We start from the raw sequence: 25,215 nt of genomic DNA, 5'->3' as shown, positions 1-25,215 counted from the left end.
ATATTCTTGTACATAGGAGCAGTATTATAGTAGTTATATTCTTGTACATAGGAGCAGTATTATAGTAGTTATACTGTTGTACATAGGGGAAGTATTGTAGTAGTTGTATTCTTGTATACAGGGGTAGTATTATAGCAGTTATATTCTTGTACATAGGGGCAGTATTATAGTGGTTGTATTCTTGTATATAGGGTCAGTATTATAGTAGTTAAATTCTTGTACATAAAGGGCAGTATTATACTAGTCATATTCTTATACATAAGAGGCAGTATTAAGTAGACTTATTCTTGCACATAGGGGCAGTATTATAGTAGTTATATTGTTATACATAGTATCAGTATTATAGTAGTTATATTTTTGTACATACAGGCAGTATTATAGTAGTTACAGTTGTGCTCAAATGTTTACATACCCCGGCAGAATTTTTGCTTTCTTAGACATTTTTCAGAGAATATGAATGATAACACCAAAACTTTTTCTCCACTCATGGTTAGTGTTTGGGTGAAGCCATGTTTTGTCAAACTACTGTGTTTTCTTTTTTTAAATCATGACAACCCAAAGCATCCAAATGATCCTGATTAAAAGTTTACATACCCCATTTCTTAATACCGTGTATTGCCCGCTCTAAAATCAATGACAGCTTGAAGTCTTTTGTGGTAGTTGTGGATGAGATACTTTATTTTCCCAGATGGTAAAGCTGCTCACTCTTCTTGGCAAAAAGCCTCCAGTTCCTGTAAATTCCTGGGCTCTAGCATGAACTGTACGCCTGAGATCTCCCCAGAAATCAATGATATTGAGGTCAGGAGACTGAGATGGCCACTCAAAAACCATCACTTTGTTCTGCTGTAGCCAATGACAGGTCGACTTGGCCTTGTGTTTTGGATGGTTGTCATGTTGGAACATCCAGGTACGTCTCATGCATAACTTCTGGGCTGATGATTGCAAATTTGCTTCCAGTATTTGCTGATAATGTGCTGCATTCATCTTTCCTTCAACTTTGACCAAGTTTCCTATGCCTTTGTAGCTCACACATCCCAAAAACATCAGCGATCCACCGCCGTGCTTTACAGTAGGAATGGTGTTTCTTTCATCATATGCCTTGTTGACCTCTCTCTTTTTCCAGACGTTTTGAGGCTTGTCTGTTTTGCGTATTGTAGGTGAGATACTTTGTGACATTTGCGCAGTAATGGCTTTCTTCTGGCAACCCGACCATGCAGCCCATTTTCCTTCAAGTGCCTCCTTATTGTGTATCTTGAAACAGCCACACCACTAGTTTTCAGGGAGTCCAGTATTTCAGCTGATGTTATTTGTGGGCTTTTCTTTGCATCCCGAACAATTTACCTGGCCGTTGTGAACAAAATTTTTGTTTGTCTACCTGACTGTGGTTTTGTTTTTACAGAGCACCTGATTTTCACAGTTTGAAAGCTGGAGACTGGCATTATCAATTCCTTGGATATCTTTTTGTATCCCTTTCCTGTTTTATACAGTTCAACTACCTTTTCCGGTAGATCTGTTGACAATTTTTTTGCTTTCCCCATGACTTACAATCCAGAAACGTTAGTGGCTGGATGAAATATGCAAGAGTCTGTCTAGATCTCAAAAACTCACTCAACTTTTATGCACACACACTGATTACAAGTAAACAGGTCACAGGTGAGTACATATACAGATTGAGGGGGCACCACGGTCTAAATAGTGGGATCCAACCTAGACCTATGAAATAGCTAATACATTAAAGAACAAGAGACAGAATAGGTCATACAAACGGGGATCACCACAAGCGAGGATGTGACCAAAAAATGAACACAGCTTTATTAACGTAAACTTACAAGACACTAACATTTAAAAGCATTTAAAAAAGGGACATACTTATGCCCTATGAACAATACATGAACAACGCCAAAAATATGGCTATAACCTGTGCATGACCCATAAGACAAATCACCATATGACCTAAAATAAGGTACCTATATAGACAGCATAGCTATGGTGTAATTGTGATACCGTACTCTGTATATGTAACTCATAGACATGTGATCAGATGTGTGTAATAGTAAACCCCCTGAACTGAATTCAGATCTACATGTGATTCCCAGAACGCTCAATGGCTCTCTGACCGTATTAGCCAGTAATCACAACACAATATAATAAGATAACCAATAATAATATAATAAATACATTGGCAATACAAGGCAGAGTTTAGTCGTCAGATGAACAGGGCAAAATAACTTCCAAGAGATACATCAAAAATTCTTAATCCACAATTACTATCAAACCCAAATAGGCTTGCGGATAACAGAGAAAATACCACGGTATTAGCACATGTCAGTTACTAAGACTGAACTTGTGCCCATTATAAATCCCACTATGCATGACCGACCCAATAGCATACCCTAGGACGGCCAGGTGTAATACCCTAGTCCTATCAGGGTCAGGCACAGTTAGAGCGGATGCCCAACGCGTGTCACCACTAACCAGTGGCTTCGTCAGGGGTACTGACCGCAATACATGCCTACTACCATATATACCATTACTTAATTATAATATTGAATACAGCTGTGCTGCTTACCAGCGGCCGCATAGAATACACAAAAAGCTCAGCGTCATGTCTCAGACCGCAACATCAAGGAAGTGTGCATGCAGCGGCATACATACACAGGAAGTGCGTCATTTGCTTATAGTTGCCAAGGCAATATCAAAGTCGGGCGAACAGCGCATGCGTATTGACTTGGCTTAGTTACTGGGCAACCAACATACACATGTACTGACGCAGGCGCGCCAGCATAAGGGTAAACCCAGCCCATATGTTTAGCTCTCAGCTCGGCTTCGTTGCCTGATACCAACCAAGCCCACATATTGACGCCAGTACACCAGCATGAATCCGGACCCGGTGAACACATGTATACAGTGTAGAAGCGAAATGTACATAAAAGTGCCCCCATGCCAGGTTACCCAGAAACCCACCTATGTATGAAAGAGCAATAGACTAATGCTTAAATATTACAGGCAAGGAATAAATAAATATTAAACCTACTATATACATTGTGACACAAATATAATGCAAACACGGAGAGGGTATGTCAGCAATAATACAATACATAGACACCGGGAAGGATTGCAATAGGCATCGCACCTCCTTTATCCTCGTGTCAAAATGACCTATTCTGTCCCAGGTCACAGGTGAGGATGTTACCTTCAATAGCCATTCAACCCCATTTGTGTCAACTTTTGTGCATGTTATCAGGCCAAAATCACCAGGGTATAGGGTTGAGTGACTTTTACTTTTTCAGGATCGAGTCGGGTTTCGCGAAACCCGACTTTGTAAAAAGTCGGGTCGGGTGAAATTGGCTGATCATTGCGAAAAGTCGGGAGGGGTCGACTGAAACACGAAACCCAATGCAAGTCAATGGGGAATAAAAGTTGGCAGTGAGTGGAGGACAGAAAAACACCTACAGAGCCCATTTTAATGTCAAAAACATCAATTCTTGTTACTTAAGCTTGTCAATCTTAATTAACCTTATAATAATAGTTAGGTATTGAAAATTGGGGGTCATTTGGTTAAAGTTGTGGGGGGGAAGGGCTGGCTCAATTTTTTCTTGGGCCCAGGAAATGTGGAATACGTCACGGCGGTGGAGCAGGGAGAGGTAAGTATTTCAACTTTGCAAGTGCTGTGATCCTGAGCAAGCAGGGGGGGCACACTCGTTCGCATTGCCACTGGCACAGGGCCCCTCAAAGTACGGCGTTGTGATTGACGGCGGGGGCGCCTCCCACCGGCAGAGACACTTTTGCGTACTATGAGGGGCCCTGTGCCAGTGACGTCGCCAACGAGTATGCGCCCCCCACCTGTTGAAGGAACCTGCACTTTCATCTGCACCTTCCTCTTTGTCCCCATGTAAGGTGGTATAGTATGCGGGAAGGGGAACCTGAGTTTCAGCAGGGTCAGATTCAGGCTGTGTAGAGTGCAGTGGTCTGTGTCAATGTACCAGCAGACTCATCTAGCAGTGGCTGGGCAATGGGCAGGAATGAGGAGGAAACACAGATATAGGCCCAAAATAAAAAAGTAGGCTAAAAGCTGTTAAAAATTGGTAACAGGAGTAAATAGGCGGCATTGGTTTGTTCAGTGGAGGAGAACAACAATCAGCGGCAGACACCGTTAGTAGGCCCAACCAAACAAGTAGGCCAAATGCAGTTTCATATTCTAAATATAGGCCGAAAGCCTGAAGATTGAAGCTCAGCTTTGTGTAGTAGAAGAAAACAAGAGGCAGCAGCAGACAATGTTACTAGGCCCAAACCAAGAACTAGGCCAAATGTAGTTTCATATTGTTGTTACAGGCCGAAAGCCTGAAGCTTCAAGCTCAGCTTTGTTTAGTAGAGGAAAACAAGAGGCGGCAGCAGACAATGTTACTAGGCCCAACCCAACAAGTAGGCCAAATGCAGTTTAATATAAAAAATATTTAAACGAAAGCCTGAAGATTGAAGCGCAAGAAAAATAAACCAGGAGAACACCAAGGAGCGGCAGACACCGTTAGTAGGCCCCAACCCAACAAGTAGGGCAAATGCAGTTTAATATTTGAAACGGGACAACAGTTGAAGTTCAGCTTTGTTCAGTGAAGGAAAAAAAAGATGCAGCGGCAGACACCGTTATTACGCCCAAATAATAAAGACAGTGGTAGTGGGCGCAAAGTATTAAATGGAGTCCAGGGCCCCTGTATATTTTAACTATCATCTATCATTTCAAATAATTCGTATTGGCAGTGCCATTTCAGGTTTTACCCGCACAGACTACACAGTGGTGGAGCTAGGAGAGGTAGTATTGCAAGTGGTAGAGCACAGTTCAATCTGGGGGGGGGAACACTCTCTCGTGGGCGGCGGTACTGGCACAGGGCCCCTCATATTACAACGGTGTAATATGAGTTGTGGTTCAGTGTCTCCCCCCAAAAAATGAGGAAGTCTGGTGGAAGAGGCCGTGGGCGGGGGTTGCCAGCTGGTACTGATGGTGCTGGTGGTGTTGCATCTCATGGTAGTGGCAAAAGCACAGTAGCACCTAAGGCTGGAGGTGTTCAGCCTGCGTCATCGTCTGGCTACACAAGGCCTCGAAGGCTCCCTTACCTGGGAGTAGGAAAACAGCTTTTAAAGCCGGAGAAGCAGAAAAAAGTGTTGTCTTTCCTTGCTGACTCACCCTCTAGCTCTTTCGCCTCCTCTTCCCAAAGTTCTAAATGTAAGAGCAGCCAGTCGTCAGTGGATGCTCCCGGTCAGGAAAAAGACGTTTCCTTGTGTCCTTCTCCCAAACCAAAAGTGAAGAATGCAGCAGGCGACACTACAGGTTACTCCATGAAGCTCTTTACACATACCGTGCCTGGGTTCGAAAGGGAAATTGTACACTGCCAATTACAAGAAGAATAGGACATGGAGTGCACTGATGCACAGCCACAGCTAGATTGTGATGCTGTTCCATTGACTGTGATCACTACATTGCCCTCGCAGTTTACTGAGCCAGAATGTGACCCTGATGAGACTATGGTGCCCTGTCCCGAACGCTATAGCACCTTACACGGTGACACTGAGGAAGGTGCACATGACATTGAGGAGGAGGTGATAGATGACCCAGTTGTTGACCCAGATTGGTAGCCATTGGGGGAAGAGGGTGCCGCTGCCACTAGCTCAGAAGCGGAGGAGGATGATCCGCATCAGCCATCTACATTGCAACAGCTGTCATCTGGCAGGCCCGTATCAGGCAAAAAATGTTTGCGAAAAACAAAAACAGTGTTAGGAGAGCGTGGTCATTCGGTGAAAGTAGCACAGCGCACAATGCCTGAAAAGGTTTTCAATAGTAGGAAGAGTGTAGCGTAGCAATTTTTTCACCAAGATCAGAATGATCAGTCAAAAGTTATCTGTAAGAAATGCTTCAAGACCTTTAGCAGAGAGAAGAATCTTCAAAATTTAAATACAACGTGCATGCTTAGACATTTAACCACCATGCACTTGCAAGCCTGGACTAACTATGAAACGTCCCGTACCGTTGGTTCACCTGCTCGGAGTGAAGGTAATCAGCAATACTACATTGCTTCCCTCACTGTAAGCCCACCGGTTAGGACACCACCAGCAGCAAATGTGGAGGTATCGTCGTAAGGCCAAAGCAGTCAGGGAATCACAAGGTTATTGGCAGCACGGTGGCTCAGTGGTTAGCACTGCAGCCTTGCAGCGCTGGAGTCCCGGGTTCAAACCCCACCAAGGACAACATCTGCAAAGAGGATTCCTCCCACATTCCAAAGACATACTGATAGGGAATGTAGATTGTGAGCCAGTCGGGGACAGTGATGATAATGTGTGCAAAAATGTAAAGCGCTGCGGAATATGTTAGCGCTATATAAAAATAAAGATTATTATTATTATTGGTAGGAAAGACTCTATGTTGGGCAACAACAAGAATACCATAACAAACTCTCTCTCAATCCGCCATGTCCACCACCACCACCACCGTTAGTTCCTCCATATGCAGCTCTCCAGTCCAGCTCACCCTACAAGAGACTCTCGTTAGGAAAAGAAAGTACTCGTCCTCACATCCGCGTACACAGGATTTGAATGCCCACATTGCTATACTAATCTCATTACAGATGATGCCCTACCGTTTGGTTGAAAGCGAAGCTTTCAAAGACCTGATGGCCCACGCAGTACCACGCTATGACCTACCCAGTCGACATTTCTTTGCGGGAAAAGCCATCCAAGCCCTCCACCAGCATGTCAAAGACCGCATTGTCCATGCCTTGAGGCAATCAGTCAGTGGAAAGGTGCACCTCACAACAAATGCATGGACCAGTAGGCATGGCCGGGGACGTTACGTGTCCATCACGGTGCACTGGGTTAATGTGTAGGATGCAGGGTCCACAGGGGGCAGCCATAGTGCGACAGTTCAGCCTATCCCACAGTCTCAGGAAAAAGTTGGCATAGGGCGTTCGCAACTCCTCCTCCTCCTCCAGAAGCAAAAGCTCGTGCACAGAGCGCAGTCGCCCTACCACTCCATCCGCAGCTGCCAGTGTTGCACACGGGGTGTCCCATTATCGAACAGCTAGTGGTAAGCGTCAGCAGGCTGTGTTGCAAATGAAGTGTTTGGGCGACAACAGACACACCGCGGAAGTACTGGTGGAGTACTTGCAGCAACAAACTCAGTCATGGCTGGGCAGTGTACATCTTGAGGCAGGCAAGTCAGTGATAATGGAAGGAATTTTATGGCTACCATAGTCCTTTCAGAACTTAAACACATACCTTGCCTGGCTCACACCTTAAACCTGGTGGTGCAGTGCTTCCTCAAAAATTATCCGGAGTTACCAGCCCTGCTCCTGAAGGTGCGAAGACTTTGCTCACACATCCGCCGGGTGCCCATATACTCCAGCCGTATGCTGAACCATCAGCGATCGCTGAATCTTCCCCAGCACCGCCTAATAATCGACGTTGCAACAAGGTGGAACTCCACACTGCACATGATTCAGAGGCTGTGCGAACAGAGGCGTGCTGTTATAAATTTGTGGGAGGATACACGGGCAGGCACTTGGATGGCAGACATGGAGTTGTCTGGTGTGCAGTGGTCGACGTCATCATAAGCATTAACATCCCACTTATGCGTCTGCTGATGCAAAGTTTGACGCACATTAAGGAGCAGGCGTCTGCAGCCGAGGAGGAGGGAAGCCTTGATGACAGTCAGCCATTGTCTGCTCATGGAACTGTAAAGGACGAATTGGCGGACGAAGAGGATGAGGAGGAGGATGATGGGGATGAATATGTATGGGAGGAGGATGATTCTCAGGTGGCAATAGAAACTGGTGGCATTGCAAGGTCTGGTACAGGTTTATTGCGGGACACTTGTGATGTTGATTTGCAAGAAAGTGAGCCTCAACCCAGCAGAAACAGTTAATTCACACCTGGAACATTGGCCCACATGTCTGAGTATGCCTTGCGTATCCTAAAAAGGGACCCCCGCATTTTTAAAATGATGACTGATGACGACAACCGGTTGGCCTGCCTCCTGGATACAAGATATAAAGGAAAACTGCAAAATATCATGCCACATGAGAACCTAGGTCAAATATTGGCTACCAAACAAGCAACTCTTGTAGACCGTTTGGTTCAGGCATTCCCAGCACACAGCGCCGGTGATGGTTCTCACACAAGCTGCAGGGGGCAACATGGCAGAGGTGCTAGAGGTGCAGAAATCCGAAGTGGCGTTGGACAGAGGGGTTTTACGACAAGGTTGTGGAATGATTTCGCAATGACCGCTGACATGACAGGGACAGCTGCATCGATTCAAAGTGACAGGAGACAGCATTTGTGCAGTATGGTTACAAACTACTTTTCCGCCCTTATCGATGTTCTCCCTCTCAAGTCATTCCCCATTGATTACTGGGCATCTAAACTAGACACCTGGCCTGAATTGCCAGAATATGGATTACAGAACCTCGATTGCCCTGCTGTCAGTGTGCTTTCAGAAAGAGTGTTCAGTGCTGCTGGTTCAACACTGACCGAAAAAAGGACACGTCTGGCTACCCAAAATGTTGATGATCTAACCTTCATTTAAATTAACCAATCATGAATTTCACATTCTTTTGCCCCACCTTCTCCTGCTGACACATAGCTTGCCTGAAAGATGACTTGCTTTTGGGGGGAGACACAGAACCCCAACTCTGGCCCTGTGGTATAACACAACACTATGAACGTGGAAGAAAGTGTCTGCCTGATATACGACGCACTAGCAGTACAGCTGAATATACACTGTGTGAGAATTTTAATCTCCCTTTTTTTTTTGGGGGGGGAGACACAGAAGCACAACTCTGGCCCAGTGGTATAACAGTAAACTATGAACGTGCCAGAAAGTGGCTGCCTGATATATATGACACACTAGCAGTACAGCAGAATATACACTGTGTGCGAATTTTAATCTCCCTTTTTTTGGGGGGGGAGACACAGAACCACAACTCTGGCCCAGTGGTATAACACAACACTATGAACGTGGCAGAAAGTGGCTGCCTGATATATACGACACACTAGCAGTACAGCTGAATATACACTGTGTGAGAATTTTAATCTCCCTTTTTTTTGGGGGGGAGACACAGAACCACAACTCTGGCCCAGTGGTGTAACAGTAAACTATGAACGTGCCAGAAAGTGGCTGCCTGATATATACGACACACTAGCAGTACAGCAGAATATACACTGTGTGCGAATTTTAATCTCCCTTTTTTTTGGGGGGGAGACACAGAACCACAACTCTGGCCCAGTGGTGTAACAGTAAACTATGAACGTGCCAGAAAGTGGCTGCCTGATATATACGACACACTAGCAGCACAGCAGAATATACACTGTGTGCGAATTTTAATCTCCCTTTTTTTGGGGGGTGGAGACACAGAAGCACAACTCTGGCCCAGTGGTATAACAGTAAACTATGAACGTGGCAGAAAGTGGCTGCCTGATATATACGACACACTAGCAGTACAGCAGAATATACACTGTGTGCGAATTTTAATCTCCCTTTTTTTGGGGGGTGGAGACACAGAAGCACAACTCTGGCCCAGTGGTATAGCAGTAAACTATGAACGTGGCAGAAATTGGCTGCCTGATATATACGACACACTAGCAGTACAGCAGAATATACACTGTGTGCGAATTTTAATCTCCCTTTTTTTGGGGGGTGGAGACACAGAAGCACAACTCTGGCCCAGTGGTATAGCAGTAAACTATGAACGTGGCAGAAAGTGGCTGCCTGATATATACGACACACTAGCAGTACAGCAGAATATACACTGTGTGCGAATTTTAATCTCCCTTTTTTTGGGGGGTGGAGACACAGAAGCACAACTCTGGCCCAGTGGTATAGCAGTAAACTATGAACGTGGCAGAAAGTGGCTGCCTGATATATATGACACACTAGCAGTACAGCAGAATATACACTGTGTGCGAATTTTAATCTCCCTTTTTTTGGGTGGGAGACACAGAAGCACAACTCTGGCCCAGTGGTATACCAGTAAACTATGAACGTGGCAGAAAGTGGCTGTCTGATATATATGACACACTAGCAGTACAGCAGAATATACACTGTGTGCGAATTTTAATCTCCCTTTTTTTGGGGGGTGGAGACACAGAAGCACAACTCTGGCCCAGTGGTATAGCAGTAAACTATGAACGTGGCAGAAAGTGGCTGCCTGATATATATGACACACTAGCAGTACAGCAGAATATACACTGTGTGCGAATTTTAATCTCCCTTTTTTTGGGTGGGAGACACAGAAGCACAACTCTGGCCCAGTGGTATACCAGTAAACTATGAACGTGGCAGAAAGTGGCTGTCTGATATATATGACACACTAGCAGTACAGCAGAATATACACTGTGTGCGAATTTTAATCTCCCTTTTTTTGGGGGGGAGACACAGAAGCACAACTCTGGCCCAGTGGTATAACAGTAAACTATGAACGTGCCAGAAAGTGGCTGCCTGATATATATGACACACTAGCAGTACAGCAGAATATACACTGTGTGCGAATTTTAATCTCCCTTTTTTTGGGGGGGAGACACAGAGCCACAACTCTGGCCCAGTGGTATAACAGTAAACTATGAACGTGCCAGAAAGTGGCTGCCTGATATATACGACGCACTAGCAGTACAGCAGAATATACACTGTGTGCGAATTTTAATCTCCCTTTTTTTGGGGGGGAGACACAGAAGCACAACTCTGGCCCAGTGGTATAACAGTAAACTATGAACGTGGCAGAAAGTGGCTGCCTGATATATACGACACACTAGCAGTACAGCAGAATATACACTGTGTGCGAATTTTAATCTCCCTTTTTTTGGGGGGGAGACACAGAAGCACAACTCTGGCCCAGTTGTATAACAGTAAACTATGAACGTGGCAGAAAGTGGCTGCCTGATATATACGACACACTAGCAGTACAGCAGAATATACACTGTGTGCGAATTTTAATCTCCCTTTTTTTGGGGGGTGGAGACACAGAAGCACAACTCTGGCCCAGTGGTGTAACAGTAAACTATGAACGTGGCAGAAAGTGTCTGCCTGATATATACGACACACTAGCAGTACAGCAGAATATACACTGTGTGCGAATTTTAATCTCCCTTTTTTTGGGGGGTGGAGACACAGAAGCACAACTCTGGCCCAGTGGTATAACAGTAAACTATGAACGTGGCAGAAAGTGGCTGCCTGATATATACGACACACTAGCAGTACAGCAGAATATACACTGTGTGCGAATATTAATCTCCCTTTATTTTGGGGGAGGAGACACAGAAGCACAACTCTGGCCCAGTGGTATAACAGTAAACTATGAACGTGGCAGAAAGTGGCTGCCTGATATATATGACACACTAGCAGTACAGCAGAATATACACTGTGTGCGAATTTTAATCTCCCTTTTTTGGGGGGGGGAGACACAGAAGCACAACTCTGGCCCAGTGGTATAACAGTAAACTATGAACGTGCCAGAAAGTGGCTGCCTGATATATACGACACACTAGCAGTACAGCAGAATATACACTGTGTGCGAATTTTAATCTCCCTTTTTTTGGGGGGAGACACAGAAGCACAACTCTGGCCCAGTGGTATAACAGTAAACTATGAACGTGGCAGAAAGTGGCTGCCTGATATATACGACACACTAGCAGTACAGCAGAATATACACTGTGTGCGAATTTTAATCTCCCTTTTTTTTGGGGGGAGACACAGAACCACAACTCTGGCCCAGTGGTATAACAGTAAACTATGAACGTGCCAGAAAGTGGCTGCCTGATATATATGACACACTAGCAGTACAGCAGAATATACACTGTGTGCGAATTTTAATCTCCCTTTTTTTGGGGGGGAGACCCAGAAGCACGACTCTGGCCCAGTGGTATAACAGTAAACTATGAACGTGGCAGAAAGTGGCTGCCTGATATGTATGATACACTAGCAGTACAGCAGAATATACACTGTGTGCAAATTTTAATCTCCCTTTTTTTGGGGGAGAGACACAGAAGCACAACTCTGGCCCAGTGGTATAACAGTAAACTATGAACGTGCCAGAAAGTGGCTGCCTGATATATACGACACACTAGCAGTACAGCAGAATATACACTGTGTGCGAATTTTAATCTCCCTTTTTTTGGGGGGGAGACCCAGAAGCACGACTCTGGCCCAGTGGTATAACAGTAAACTATGAACGTGGCAGAAAGTGGCTGCCTGATATGTATGATACACTAGCAGTACAGCAGAATATACACTGTGTGCGAATTTTAATCTCCCTTTTTTTGGGGGAGAGACACAGAACCACAACTCTGGCCCAGTGGTATAACAGTAAACTATGAACGTGGCAGAAAGTGGCTGCCTGATATATATGACACACTAGCAGTACAGCAGAATATACACTGTGTGCGAATTTTAATCTCCCTTTTTTTGGGGGAGAGACACAGAACCACAACTCTGGCCCAGTGGTATAACAGTAAACTATGAACGTGCCAGAAAGTGGCTGCCTGATATATATGACACACTAGCAGTACAGCAGAATATACACTGTGTGCGAATTTTAATCTCCCTTTTTTTGGGGGGGAGACCCAGAAGCACGACTCTGGCCCAGTGGTATAACAGTAAACTATGAACGTGGCAGAAAGTGGCTGCCTGATATGTATGATACACTAGCAGTACAGCAGAATATACACTGTGTGCGAATTTTAATCTCCCTTTTTTGGGGGGGGAGACCCAGAAGCACGACTCTGGCCCAGTGGTATAAAAGTAAACTATGAACGTGGCAGAAAGTGGCTGCCTGATATATACGGCACACTAGCAGTACAGCAGAATATACACTGTGTGCGAATTTTAATCTCCCTTTTTTTTGGGGGGGGGGAGACACAGAAGCACAACTCTGGCCCAGTGGTATAACAGTAAACTATGAACGTGGCAGAAAGTGGCTGCCTGATATATACGACACACTAGCAGTACAGCAGAATATACACTGTGTGCGAATTTTAATCTCCCTTTTTTTGGGGGGTGGAGACACAGAAGCACAACTCTGGCCCAGTGGTATAACAGTAAACTATGAACGTGCGAGAAAGTGGCTGCCTGATATACAGTATATGACACACTAGCAGTACAGCAGAATATACTCTGTGTGCGAATTTTAATCTCCCTTTTTTGGGGGTGGGGGGGAGACACAGAACCACAACTCTGGCCCAGTGGTATAACACAACACTATGAACGTGCCAGAAAGTGGCTGGAATTATTATTTAAAAAAAAAAAAAAAATAACAAGCTCCCTACAATGAGCTCAGGACAAGTATGGCAGCAATAAAAAGGACTGCTTAACACAAAAATGTGGACAAATAAACAAGATAGGTAACTGTGCAGAAAGGAGCAACAGGAATTTTGCTTTAAAAAAAGCAGTTGGTTTGCACAGCACCGTGCACACAGCTATGCAGCTGCTGCACTAAAATACGACCTCCACTGTCCCTGCACAAAAAGGTGGTGTGGGACAGTGAAAATCGCTCCAGCACAAGCGGTTTGGGGGTTTATATTTCCTCCCTAACTCTGTCCCTGCTTCTGACTAACTGCAGCAACACCTCTCCCTATGCTCAGATCGGCAGAAGATGGCGGTCGGCGTGCACGCCCCTTTATACCCCCTGTGACGCCACAGACAGCAAGCCAATCACTGCCATGCCCTTCTCAAAGATGGTGGGGGCCGAGACCAATGTCATCACGCTGCCCACACTCTGCGTCCTCCTTCATTGGATGAAAAACTACGGTGACAGCGTCATATGAAACGCGCCTTTGGCGCTCTGATCGTGTACCGCATGGCCGATCCCACTGTAGGATCGGTTCGGGTTTCATGAAACTCGACTTTGCCTAAAAGTCGCCGATTTATGAAAATAACCGATCCGTTTCGCTCAACCCTACCAGGGTATGTAAACTTTTGATCAGGTTCCTTTCGACGTTTTGGGTTGTCATTGTGATTTAAAAAGAGAAAACACAGTGGTTTGACAATAAATGGCTTCACCCAACCACTAACCATGAGTGGAGAAAAAGTTTTGGTATTATCATTCATATTCTCTTAAAAAAAGGCCAAGAAAGCAAAAATTCTGCCAAATTATGCAAACTTTTGAGCACAACTGTATATTCTTGCACCTAGGGGGTAGTATTATAGTAGTTATATTCATGTATAGGGGCAGTAGTATAGTAGTTATAGTTTTGTACATAGAGCAGTATTATAGTAGTTATATTCTTGTACATAGGGGCAGTATTATCTATATACATAATTGTCTAAGGGTCACTTCCATCTGTCTGTCTGTCCTTCTGTCACGGTTATTCGTTCGCTGATTGGTCTCGGCAGCTGCCTGTCATGGCTGCCGCGACCAATCAGCGACGGCCACAGTCCGATTAGTCCCTCCCCTACTCCCCTGCACTCACTGCCCAGCGCTCGCTCCGTAATCCCCATCGCTCACACAGGGTTAATGGCAGCAGTAACGGCCCGCGGTGTAACGCGCTCCGTTACCGCTGCTATTAACCCTGTGTGTCCCCAACTATTTACTGTTGATGCTGCCTATGCAGCATCAATAGTAGAAATAGGTCATGTTAAAAATAATAAAAAAAAAAAAAAACCTGCCATACTCACCCTACGCCGCCTTTCTCGCTCCTCGCCACGCTCCCCGGACCGCTCCATTGCAAGCGGCAGCTTCCGGTCCCGTCCCAGGGCTGGTGTGCGGCAAGGACCTGCCATGATGTCATGGTCATGTGACCGTGACGTCGTCATAGGTCCTGTGCTCACACCAGCCCTGGGACCGCAAGCTGGCGCTTGCAATGGAGCGGTCCCGGGAGCGTGGCGAGGAGCGGGAAAGGCGGCGGATGGTAAGTATAGCAGGACTTCAACGGGCTATAGGTGAGTATATGTTTCTTTTTTTTTTAAGTCTCTATACTACGTGGCTCTGTGCTGGCCAATATACTACGTGACTGGGCAATATACTACGTGGCTCTGCTATATACTATGTGGCTGGGCAATATACTACGTCACTGGGCAATATACCGTACTACGTGGGCTGTGCTATATACTATGTGGCTGGGCAATACGTGACTGGGCAATATACTACATGGCTGGGCAATATACTACGTCACTGGGCAATATACTACGTGACTGGGCAATATACTACGTCACTGGGCAATATACTACGTCGCTGGGCAATATACTACGTGGCTGGGCAATATACTATGTGGCTGGGCAATATACTACGTGGCTGGGCTATATACTCTGTGGCCTGGGCTATATACTCCGTAGCCTTGGCTATATACTACGTGGCTGGGCAATATACTACGTGGACATGCATATTCTAGAATACCCGATGCGTTAGAATCGGGCCACCATCCAGTAGTAGTTATATTCTTGTACATAGTAGCAGTATTATAGTAGTTATATTCTTATACATAGCAGTATTATAGTAGTTATATTCTTGTACATAGGGGGCAGTATTAAAGTAGTTATATTCTTGTACAGAAAGGCAGTATTATAGTAGTATAGTAGTTATATTCCTATATATAGGAGCAGTATTACAGTAGTTATATTCTTGTACATAGGGGGCAGTGTTATAGTAGTTATATTTTTCCACATAGGAGCAGTATTATAGTACTTATATTCTTGTACATAGGGGCAGTATTATAGTAGTTATATTCTTGTACATAGGGGCAGTATTATAGTAGTTATATTCTTGTACATAGTAGGCAGTATTATAGTAGTTATATTCCTGTACTTAGGAGGCAGTATTATAGTAATTATATTCTTGTACATAGGGGGCACTATTATAGTGGTTATATTCTTGTACATAGGGGGGAGTATTATAGTAGTTATATTCTTGTACATAGGGGCAGTATTATAGTAGTTATATTCTTGTACATAGTAGGCAGTATTATAGTAGTTATATTCTTGTACATAGGAGGCAGTATCATAGTAGTTTTATTCCTGTACTTAGGAGGCAGTATTATAGTAATTATATTCTTGTACATAGGGGGCACTATTATAGTGGTTATATTCTTGTACATACGGGGCAGTATTATAGTAGTTATATTCTTGCACATAGGGGCAGTATTATAGTAGTTATATTCTTGTACATATGGGCAGTATTATTATAGATTTTCCTTGTGACCACAATTTGCGAGGTGTGAATTTGCAGGTTCTCGTATTCATATTCTCTCTATGTATTTTCAGCTCTTTACAATATTTGTAATTTCAATAGAATCCAACAGAAAAACCCGACAATCGCTATTTAGAAGATGAATCCCTGTGACCAGCCCCTTGTTCACGATTTATATAAAATTGCACATTTTTTCTCTTTTACCAATGTAATTTAATTTATGATTTAATAACAACACAATGTGACAAAGACAATAAACCAGAACATAATGGTCTACTAGTTCGGATTGTTTAGCGTTATAATTATTGTTCATAGTGCTAATTATACCACCAGGGACGAGCAGAAAGTTTATTTTTGTCTCCATAAAAAGTCTTGTACAAATGATTTCTCTGTGGTTATTTGGCTAAACCCACTGCCAATATGAGAGACAAAAGCCCCTCGAGTGGAAACAGGAGTTTGGAGCGCATTAAGGTTTAAAGAATCGGATAATAAAACCCCACAGAAAGAGCAAAAGCTGCTCTTTAATATTTAATAATCCTTCAGACAAAGACTTATAGAGGTATTCAATATTACTATATTCTGTACCTGCAAAATATATATATATATATATATATATATATATATATATATACCATATAAATTCGAGTATAAGCCGACCCAAGTATAACCCGACCCCCCCTAATTTTGAAAGAAAAAACTGGGAAAACTTAATGACTCGAGTATAAGCCTAGGGTGGAAAATGCAGCAGCTACCGGTAAATGTCAAAAATAAAAATAGATACCAATAAAAGTAAAATTAATTGACACATCAGTAGGTTAAGTGTTTTTGAATATCCATATTGAATCGGAAGCCCCATATAATGCTCCATACAGTTCATGATGGAACCAATAAGATGCTCCATATTAAAATATGCCCCATATAATGCTGCACAAAGGTTAATAATGGCCCCATAAGATGCTCCATAGACATATTTGCCTTGTATAAGGCTCTACAGATGCTGATTATGGCCCCATAAGATGCTCCATACAGATATTTGCCCCATATAATGCTGCACATGGCCCCATACAGATATTTGTCCCATATAATGCTGCGCATGGCCCCATAAGATGCTCCATACAAACATTTGCCCCATATGCTGTTGCTGCGATTAAAAAAAAAAGTGACATACTCACCTCTCAAGCCCCGGGCACTTGCTATATTCACCGGTCCGTGTTCCACCGACGGCCGCCGCTGTGTCTTCTGCGTCCTCTGCACTGAGGCAGAGGGCCGCGCGCACACTAATCGCATCACCGCGCCCTCTGACCTGAGTGTCAATGCAGAGGATGGGGAAGATGCAGCGGTAGCTGTCGGTGGAACGGGGAACAAGTGAATATCGCGCACTGCGTTATACTCACCTGCTCCTGGCGCTGTGCAGTCCCTGGTTCTCCGGCGCTGGCAGCTTCTTCCTGTATTCAGCGGTCACATGGTACCGCTCATTACAGTATTGAATATGCGGCTCCACCCCTAAGGGAGTCCATATTCATTACTGTAGTGAGCAGTACCATGTGACCGCTCACTACAGGAAGAAGCTGCCGGCACCCGGAGAACCAGGGATGACCAGGGACCGCGCCAGGAGCAGGTGAGTATTATTAGACAGCTTTTTTTCTCATTAATGTATACTCTGCACCGCATCTTGACCGAAAAAAATCCAAAAATGTAGAAATTTTTGCACATTTATTAAAAAAAAACAAACAGAAAAATCACATGGTCATAAGTATTCAGACCCTTTACTCAGACACTCATATTTAAGTCACATGCTGCCTATTTCCTTTTGATCCTCCTTGAGATGGTTCTACTCCTTCAGTGGAGTCCAGCTGTGTTTAATTTAAACTGATAGGACTTGATTTGGAAAGGTACACACCTGTCTATATAAGACCTCACAGCTCACAGTGCATGTCAGACCAAATGAGAATCATAACGTCAACGGAACTGGCCAAGAAGCTCAGAGACAGATTTGTGGCAAGGCACAGATCTGGCCAAGGCTACAAAAGAATTTCTGCACTACCTAAGGTTCCTAAAAGCACAGTGGCCTCCATCCTTAAATGGAAGACGTTTGGGACCACCAGAAGTCTTCCTAGACCTGGCCGTCCAGCCAAACTGAGCGATCGTGAGAGAAGAGCCTTGGTAAGAGAGGTAAAGAAGAACCCAAAGATCACTGTGGCTGCGATGGGAGAAAGTTCCACAAAGTCAGCTATCACTGCAGCCCTCCACCAGTCAGGTCTTTATGGTAGAGTCGCCCGGCGGAAGCCTTTCCTCAGTGCAAGACATATTAAAGCCCTCATAGAGTTTGCTAAAAAACACATGAAGGACTCCCAGACTAAGAGAAATAAGATTCTCTGGTCTGATGAGACAAAGATAGACCTTTTTGGTGATAATTCTAAGTGGTATGTATGGAGAAAACCAGGCATTGCTCATCAGCTGCCCAATACAATCCCAACAGTGAAACGTGGTGGCAGCATCATGCTATGGGGTTGTTTTTCAACTGCTGGAAAAGGATGACTGGTTGTCATTGAAGGAAACATGAATGCGGCCAAGTACAGAGATATCCTGGATGAAAACATCTTCCAAAGTGCTCTGGACCTCAGACTTGGCCAAAAGTTCACCTTCCAACAAGACAATGGCCCTAAGCATACAGCAAAAATAATCAAGGAGTGGCTTCAGAACAACTCTGTGACCATTCTTGACTGGCCTAGCCAGAGCCCTAACCTAAACCCAATTGAGCATCTTTGCAGAGACCTGAAAATGGCTGTCCATCAACATTCACCATCCAACCTGACGGAACTGGAGAGGATCTGCAAGGAAGAATGGCAGGGGAACCCCAAATCCAGGTGTGGAAAAATGTATTGCATTATTCCCAAGAAAACTCATGGCTGTACTAGCTCAAAAGGGTGCTACTACTCAATACTGAGCAAAGGGTCTGAATACTTATGACCATGTGATATTTCGGTTTTTCTTTTTTAATAAATTTGCAAAATGTTCTGGTTTTTTTTTCAGTCAAGATGGGGTGCAGAGTATACATTAATGAGAAAAAGGACTTTTTTGAATTTTCCAAATGGCTGCAATGAAACAAAGAGTGAAAAATTTAAAGGGGTCTGAATACTTTCCATACAAACTGTATATAGTAGAGAGGAAAACATCTTCCAAAAAAATTATATTCCCCAGTATCATTGAATTTCCTAAAATTTTCAAATTCTTAGTGAATAGATTAGCTGCAAATTGCAAACCTCTAGCTATCCGGAAAAGACATATGTAATTCTCTGAGCAATGTTTCGAACCCACCTCAAGCTTTTTAATACAGAAATAACCTTGGTAATGTCAAAATAACCTCAATATATTTGGCTATGGGCAAACGGATGGTAGCTGTTTATCACTGCTGTGCTGTCACACACTCTATGTAAAGTTTATTCAGTGCTTTCTCTTCCTATTTCTAAGCTGTGAGCTTTGATATCATTGGCTACTGCGTTCTCTGCCTCTGCTTTTATACAAGCTATGAAAGTTCCTCCTGATTTTCTGTGCTATATAATGGGGTATGATAGCTGCAAGGCACTAAGGGGAAGCCTGGGCAGCCACTGGCACTTTTTGGAGATTTTAAGGACCTTGTGGTTTTACATTATGATTACCATGATTGGCAATTGTAGAGTTAATGTGCTTAGAATTTATGGGGTACATTAGCTGAGAATTGGAGTGCAGAGGTGCCAGTTGTACTTAAAGCCCATGGGCATCTGAGAAGCTGTCAGCTTCGTACAGTGCCAGAAATTTTTGGATTTAGCTATGACCCTTTCAGAGGCCATAGCCTCTCCATGCCCATTCTCCAACCATTTCTCTGCCCAAAACGCTGAGGTATAAGAATACTTTTTGGAATCATTAATTTTTAGGATTGTCCAGAAGATTTGTTGACTCTACTGAGTCTCTGGAAAACTTTCAGAATTAGGATGTTCCGCGAAAGTTGAAGCGTATGGTGCATATGTGACCACTCATTAGTGGCAGGATGCCATTCTGCTGGATTCTTTTGGGATCCGGGAAGGGGGTTTCAAAATGAAAACTCAATTGTCTTAGCCCCGCTCCTTACTTGTGCTGCTGCCGTAGCTCCCTGCCGGCCCCGTGCTTGTTTCAGACCAATTCAGAATAGTCTTTGGTCCAGATCTTCTAAGGTCAAAAGATTAAGAACATTGACTTGAATTGCACCCCATGTGACCATTTGCGACTTCGTCAATGCCGGAAAATGAATTGCACCCCATGTAATCGTTTGAGACCTCATCAGTGCCAGAAAATCTGGACTGAAGACTAATTTGTAGACCAATTAGAAGAGCTCCAGTAGCAGAGCAGGTGAGGGGTGGGCTTCAGACAGTGGAGTAGACTTCTCAGTTTTATGCTTGGGGTCTGGAGAGACCTTAGAGCACAATAAATGTCCGTTTTGATCTGGACATTGTGAAAAATTTTTTCAAACCAAGTATTCCCAAAATGAATTTTAGGAGATTCATTCATCTCTTGTCATGAGAAATTGGAGTCCTTAAAGAGGTTGTGTGTTTCAAATCGATAACTCTGCAGTCACTGTGTGGATTTGCTGGTTTCAGAACGGAACTGGATGACATACATGAGTTATGCATTCTCTTGGCCTCACTCCATACACTGGTCCACACCCACTGGCAGGCCGCAACAGTAGATACATGTACAAGTGCATGTAGCAAGGCCATGTCCACTGTCCGGGAGTATGTATAATGCACACATATCATCCAGTCCTGGGTTTGACACCGGCGAATCACCACAGTGGACAGTGTGTGTACCGGGGAATTAATAAGTCCGCAGTCACACGCAGAATGACTGCAGACTTTTTGATTTGGACCTGACAATGCCTTTAAAAAGAATTCTCGGAAAGGAATGGTTGGACCTATCAATCCCTTTGGGTGTCAACCAACAAGGATCCTTTCTACCAGATTCCATTACAGCATTTCCAACCCACAGGATGCCATTGAATCATGTCCCCACGACTTTTCTCACCTCCAAGCTTATTTACTATCACAAAAAAAAATCTGCTTGTTTCCAGCCAACACAACAGAAAAAAAAATAATTCTGTATCAGTTACTAATTTGTGAACCTCGGAACACTAAGTGCTAAATCACAAAGCAATTAAAATTCTGAGAAAAAAAAAGAGAACGCTAAGATCAGACATAAAAGAAATACAAATGTTTCAAGACAGATTATATAGTAAAAGTAACACAAAAAAAATCGCAACGGTTAAAGATGTTTTTTTTTCTCTCCAGGGTTTCGCTGCAGCCAGTGATACTGATTCTGTTGTCTTGCTCTCGCACGCCACATCAGCTAATACATTCCTGACTCCCCTGCCTGCAAGCCAAGACCGATTAATATCTGCCTACCTTGTTACCTAATTCATTATGGAATTGCAGTTAATTTGATTTGATATTATTTTAATAAAATTCTGTAATATATTAGATTGTTTCAGGCTATCAAAATAATTTTCCAATTATTACAGTTACTCAAGCAAATCTCTCTCTTCTCTTTCTTCCCCCTTCATGAACGGCAGTTGGTCTGCCTCAGAATACATTATCTCCTACAGCTTCATTCTGGCCAGTGGAATACAAAATATATGCATGATTAAACCAGAATATATTGCAGGTATTGTGTGCCAGAGGATGCCGGCGCTGTTCTCTCCTTATAATATTATGTTCAGCCCGGCAAGAACAATGGCCAACCTTATTATGCCCAGCGAGACTCGCTCTGGGTAATTAAAGGGAAACTTCACTTTTACTCCATTGTGTATTATTTTATAACAGATTTGTGATACAGAAATAATGTGAATTTTGTTTGTTTGTTTTTTCAGATTATTCATCCTTCTAGATGCAGGTACATTTTCAGGTTCTATGGAGGAAGCCATCAGCAAGTAGCTTGCTGATTAATTCACCTGTCGAGAGGAATAGGTTGCAAGTAGAGGCAGTTCACAAATTTTTGTCTGAGGTTCACCCTCCATCGGCATGGAACATGTCAGCTCCACTTATAAAGTATTACTAAATGTAATAATGAATGCTCAGACAGCACATAGCATTCAGTATTACTGAATACTCAGACAGCACATAACATTCAGAATTATTGCATGATCAGACAGCACAGCACATAGTATTCAGTATTACTGAAAGCTCAGACAGCACATAACATTCAGTATTATTGAATGCTCAGAAAGCATAGCATTCAGTATTACTGAATGATCAGACATCACATAGCATTCAGTATTACTGAATGCTCAGACAGCATGTAGCATTCAGTATTATTGAATGCTCAGACAGCACATAGCGTTCAGTATTACTGAATGCTCAGACAGCACATAACATTCAGTACTACTGAATGCTCAGACAGCACATAGGATTCAGTATTACTCAAAGCTCAGCTAGCACATAACATTCAGTATTACTAAATGCTCAGACAGGACACAGCATTCAGTATTACTAAATGCTCAGACAGCACATAGCATCCTGTATTACTGAATGCTCAGACAGCACATAGCATCCTGTATTACTGAATGCTCAGACAGCACAAAGCATCCAGTATTACTGAATGCTCAGACAGCACATAGGATTCAGTATTACTAAATGCTCAGACAGCATATAGCATTCAGTAGTACTAAATGCTCAGAGAGCATTTAGCATTCAGTATTACTGAATGCTCATGTAAGATGCCCAAGCGAGGTAGTCGTGTGCGAGCTCTGGTCCCCACTTGCTCTGGCATCCTACAGACAAGGGGTGTCTCAGTCCGGGTGTGCTGCTGTGTATGTGGTACTCTCCTCTTACTTGTGGCCATCAGGCCTGTTCTGAGTCCAGGAAACCCTCTTCTGGAACCAGGGGAGTCAAGGAGATATGTGGTTCATAAAAACAAACTTTTACTAAGGGAATGGCAGTATGTACAATATTTACAAACAAGTTTAAAGTATAAGATCCAATGGGTTGTCATCTTTCCCACAGGTACCAAATACAACTTTAGCCCTGGTTCATGGGATAGGTGGCATATCCCCGTTTCTGCCTTTCCTAGCCCTTGGGGATCTTCCTCTCCTCTAGCAGTATTTCTGGATTGCAATACCTTCTACCACATATAGTCTGAGTCCATCTCCCTATCTAGCTTTGCAAGCTGAGTGTGCCCCTGGCCCCCGAAGTACATCTCGAGGTTGCCTTTGGCCATTAGACGGAATCACACAAAAGGTATTTACGGCAATCTGCTGTCCTGAATATTGAACTCATGTTTTCCCTTAGCAGCCTACTATCCCTACTGCATGTGTACTCCTGCCTTCCCATTAACTGAACTATCACTTCCTGCCTCTGCCTCTAACACTCAACTTTCCCCCCTCCCATCTGGGTTGGTCACTGCAGTTGACCCTTTCCTAGCTAACTGGAGCCCATGGGTGATATTCTACCTGTACCACATACAAGTATATAAACATTTAACTCTTGAGGATCTGGAAGCAATCCATGAGCTTCCACCATCATTACACTCAGACAGCACATAGCATTCAGTATTACTAAATGCTCAGACAGCTCAGAGTTGGCCTTAAAAGGCCTTGAGTGATTATGTCAAACAAGGTTGCTGACTCTTACTGAGTCAGTAAGCTTTGTATTCAGTTATAATTACTTCTACTTCTTGAATTTGCCTCACCATCCATTTTATTCAGCTGGCTAATCACCTCTTCATTGAACCCCTGCTTGTTTATCAGCTGTCTGCATTTACCTCCTAGCACAGACTTGAAGTTAACCATTTGTCTGCTGCAGGCATAACTCTTCTCTGCTAATATTGGTGTTGTTCATGCTACAACTCTGCTGCAACAGTGAGGTATATGTTCTCTACAATGAAGTATTCAGTTTCCCTTACATCACTGCTGCCTGCTGTTACTTATTTGTTTGCGGAGTGCCTAAGTCGCTGCCATTGACTATCTGTCTGCTGATAGCATATAACTCTGCCATTAACCTTTTGTCTGCTGCATTCCAAGGATATATATCTACAGTTCCAGGAGGGCTCTGTGTCTTCTGGTGTTTTCTGCTTTACTTGTCTTTCTGCATACCCTGCTGTCCTGGCCCTCACTGATCCACGTGGAATTCAGCAAGTCCTGCCCACTGTGTCATTACCTTAAGGCCGGAGTCACACTACAGTGAGATACGGCCGAGTCTCGCAGGTTAAAACCAAGCACTGGCACCGGCACTCCGGAGTGGAGCGTGCGGCTCCATGTATTGCTCTGCTCTGGAGTGCCGGTGCCAGAGCTTGGTTTTAACCGGCGAAACTCGGCCGTATCTCGCTGTGTGTGATCCCAGCCCAAGTCTGTTTCTCATCCTGTCCTATGACTTGGAAAATCCACCTCACCAGGTGAGCCCATCTAGGACATCTCATCATTAAGGTCTAAAATAAATATTCTTACCGAAAAAGTAATTGCTTCAAAGTCTGATCCTAATGGGATTGTCTATTTATGTCCAAAACTGACTACATCCTACTTTTCAGTTGTTTTGATTCTTTTCACAAAGTTTTTTTTTTTTTTTACTTTTTGACTTTACTTCCCTGAGAACAAGTCCTGGACTCTAGGCATGGGTTGAAATGAGAATAGAACCTTTTAGCAAATAAAAGCTCCTTATGGCTTAGTCCAAAAATTACCACGGCTGCTGCCAAAAATGTTAATTTGTTGCTTTTAAGCCCCACCCCTGTACGGACTCTTCACAGCAGAGTCTCGGCATAGTTAGGACTGCTGGTAAGTATGGGACAGTTACATTGATAAATTAAATCCCAGCTGCAATAACAGTGCCATTTACACTGAGTCATCCGACGTTGTCATGTGGTGCAGTGACATCGCTGTTACAGTAGATTTTTATGATTATTTGGTGAGATAAGTGTTTTATTTGTTCACATTACTCTTATAATAACATGATAAGAATGCAAGATTATTCATTCCTTGGCAGCAAAAAAAAAAAAAAAAAAGTTGAGTGGCTGCCAGGGTGTTCTCACCAGTCATAGGCCCCTGTCATGGAGATCTTATTGT

At 43.6% G+C, this 25,215-nt stretch overlaps 1 long non-coding RNA gene across 1 annotated transcript in view; it reads left to right on the top strand.

Annotated features, from left to right (window-relative positions):
• The window catches only part of LOC138658094 (uncharacterized), a 361,280-nt gene extending 339,688 nt beyond the window's left edge, over nucleotides 1–21,592 (top strand). Inside the window, exon 3 of the long non-coding RNA XR_011317337.1 lies at nucleotides 21,455–21,592. This is a non-coding gene — a long non-coding RNA (uncharacterized lncRNA). The remainder of the gene's footprint in view (nucleotides 1–21,454) is intronic.
• The last annotated feature ends 3,623 nt before the right edge of the window (nucleotides 21,593–25,215 follow it).

Source organism: Ranitomeya imitator, chromosome 1 (genome assembly GCF_032444005.1).
Source record: "Ranitomeya imitator isolate aRanImi1 chromosome 1, aRanImi1.pri, whole genome shotgun sequence".
NCBI classification, from domain to species: Eukaryota; Metazoa; Chordata; class Amphibia; order Anura; family Dendrobatidae; genus Ranitomeya; species Ranitomeya imitator.
The sequence above is the reverse complement of the archived record's forward strand: the minus strand, read 5'-3'. Positions and strand labels throughout refer to the sequence as shown.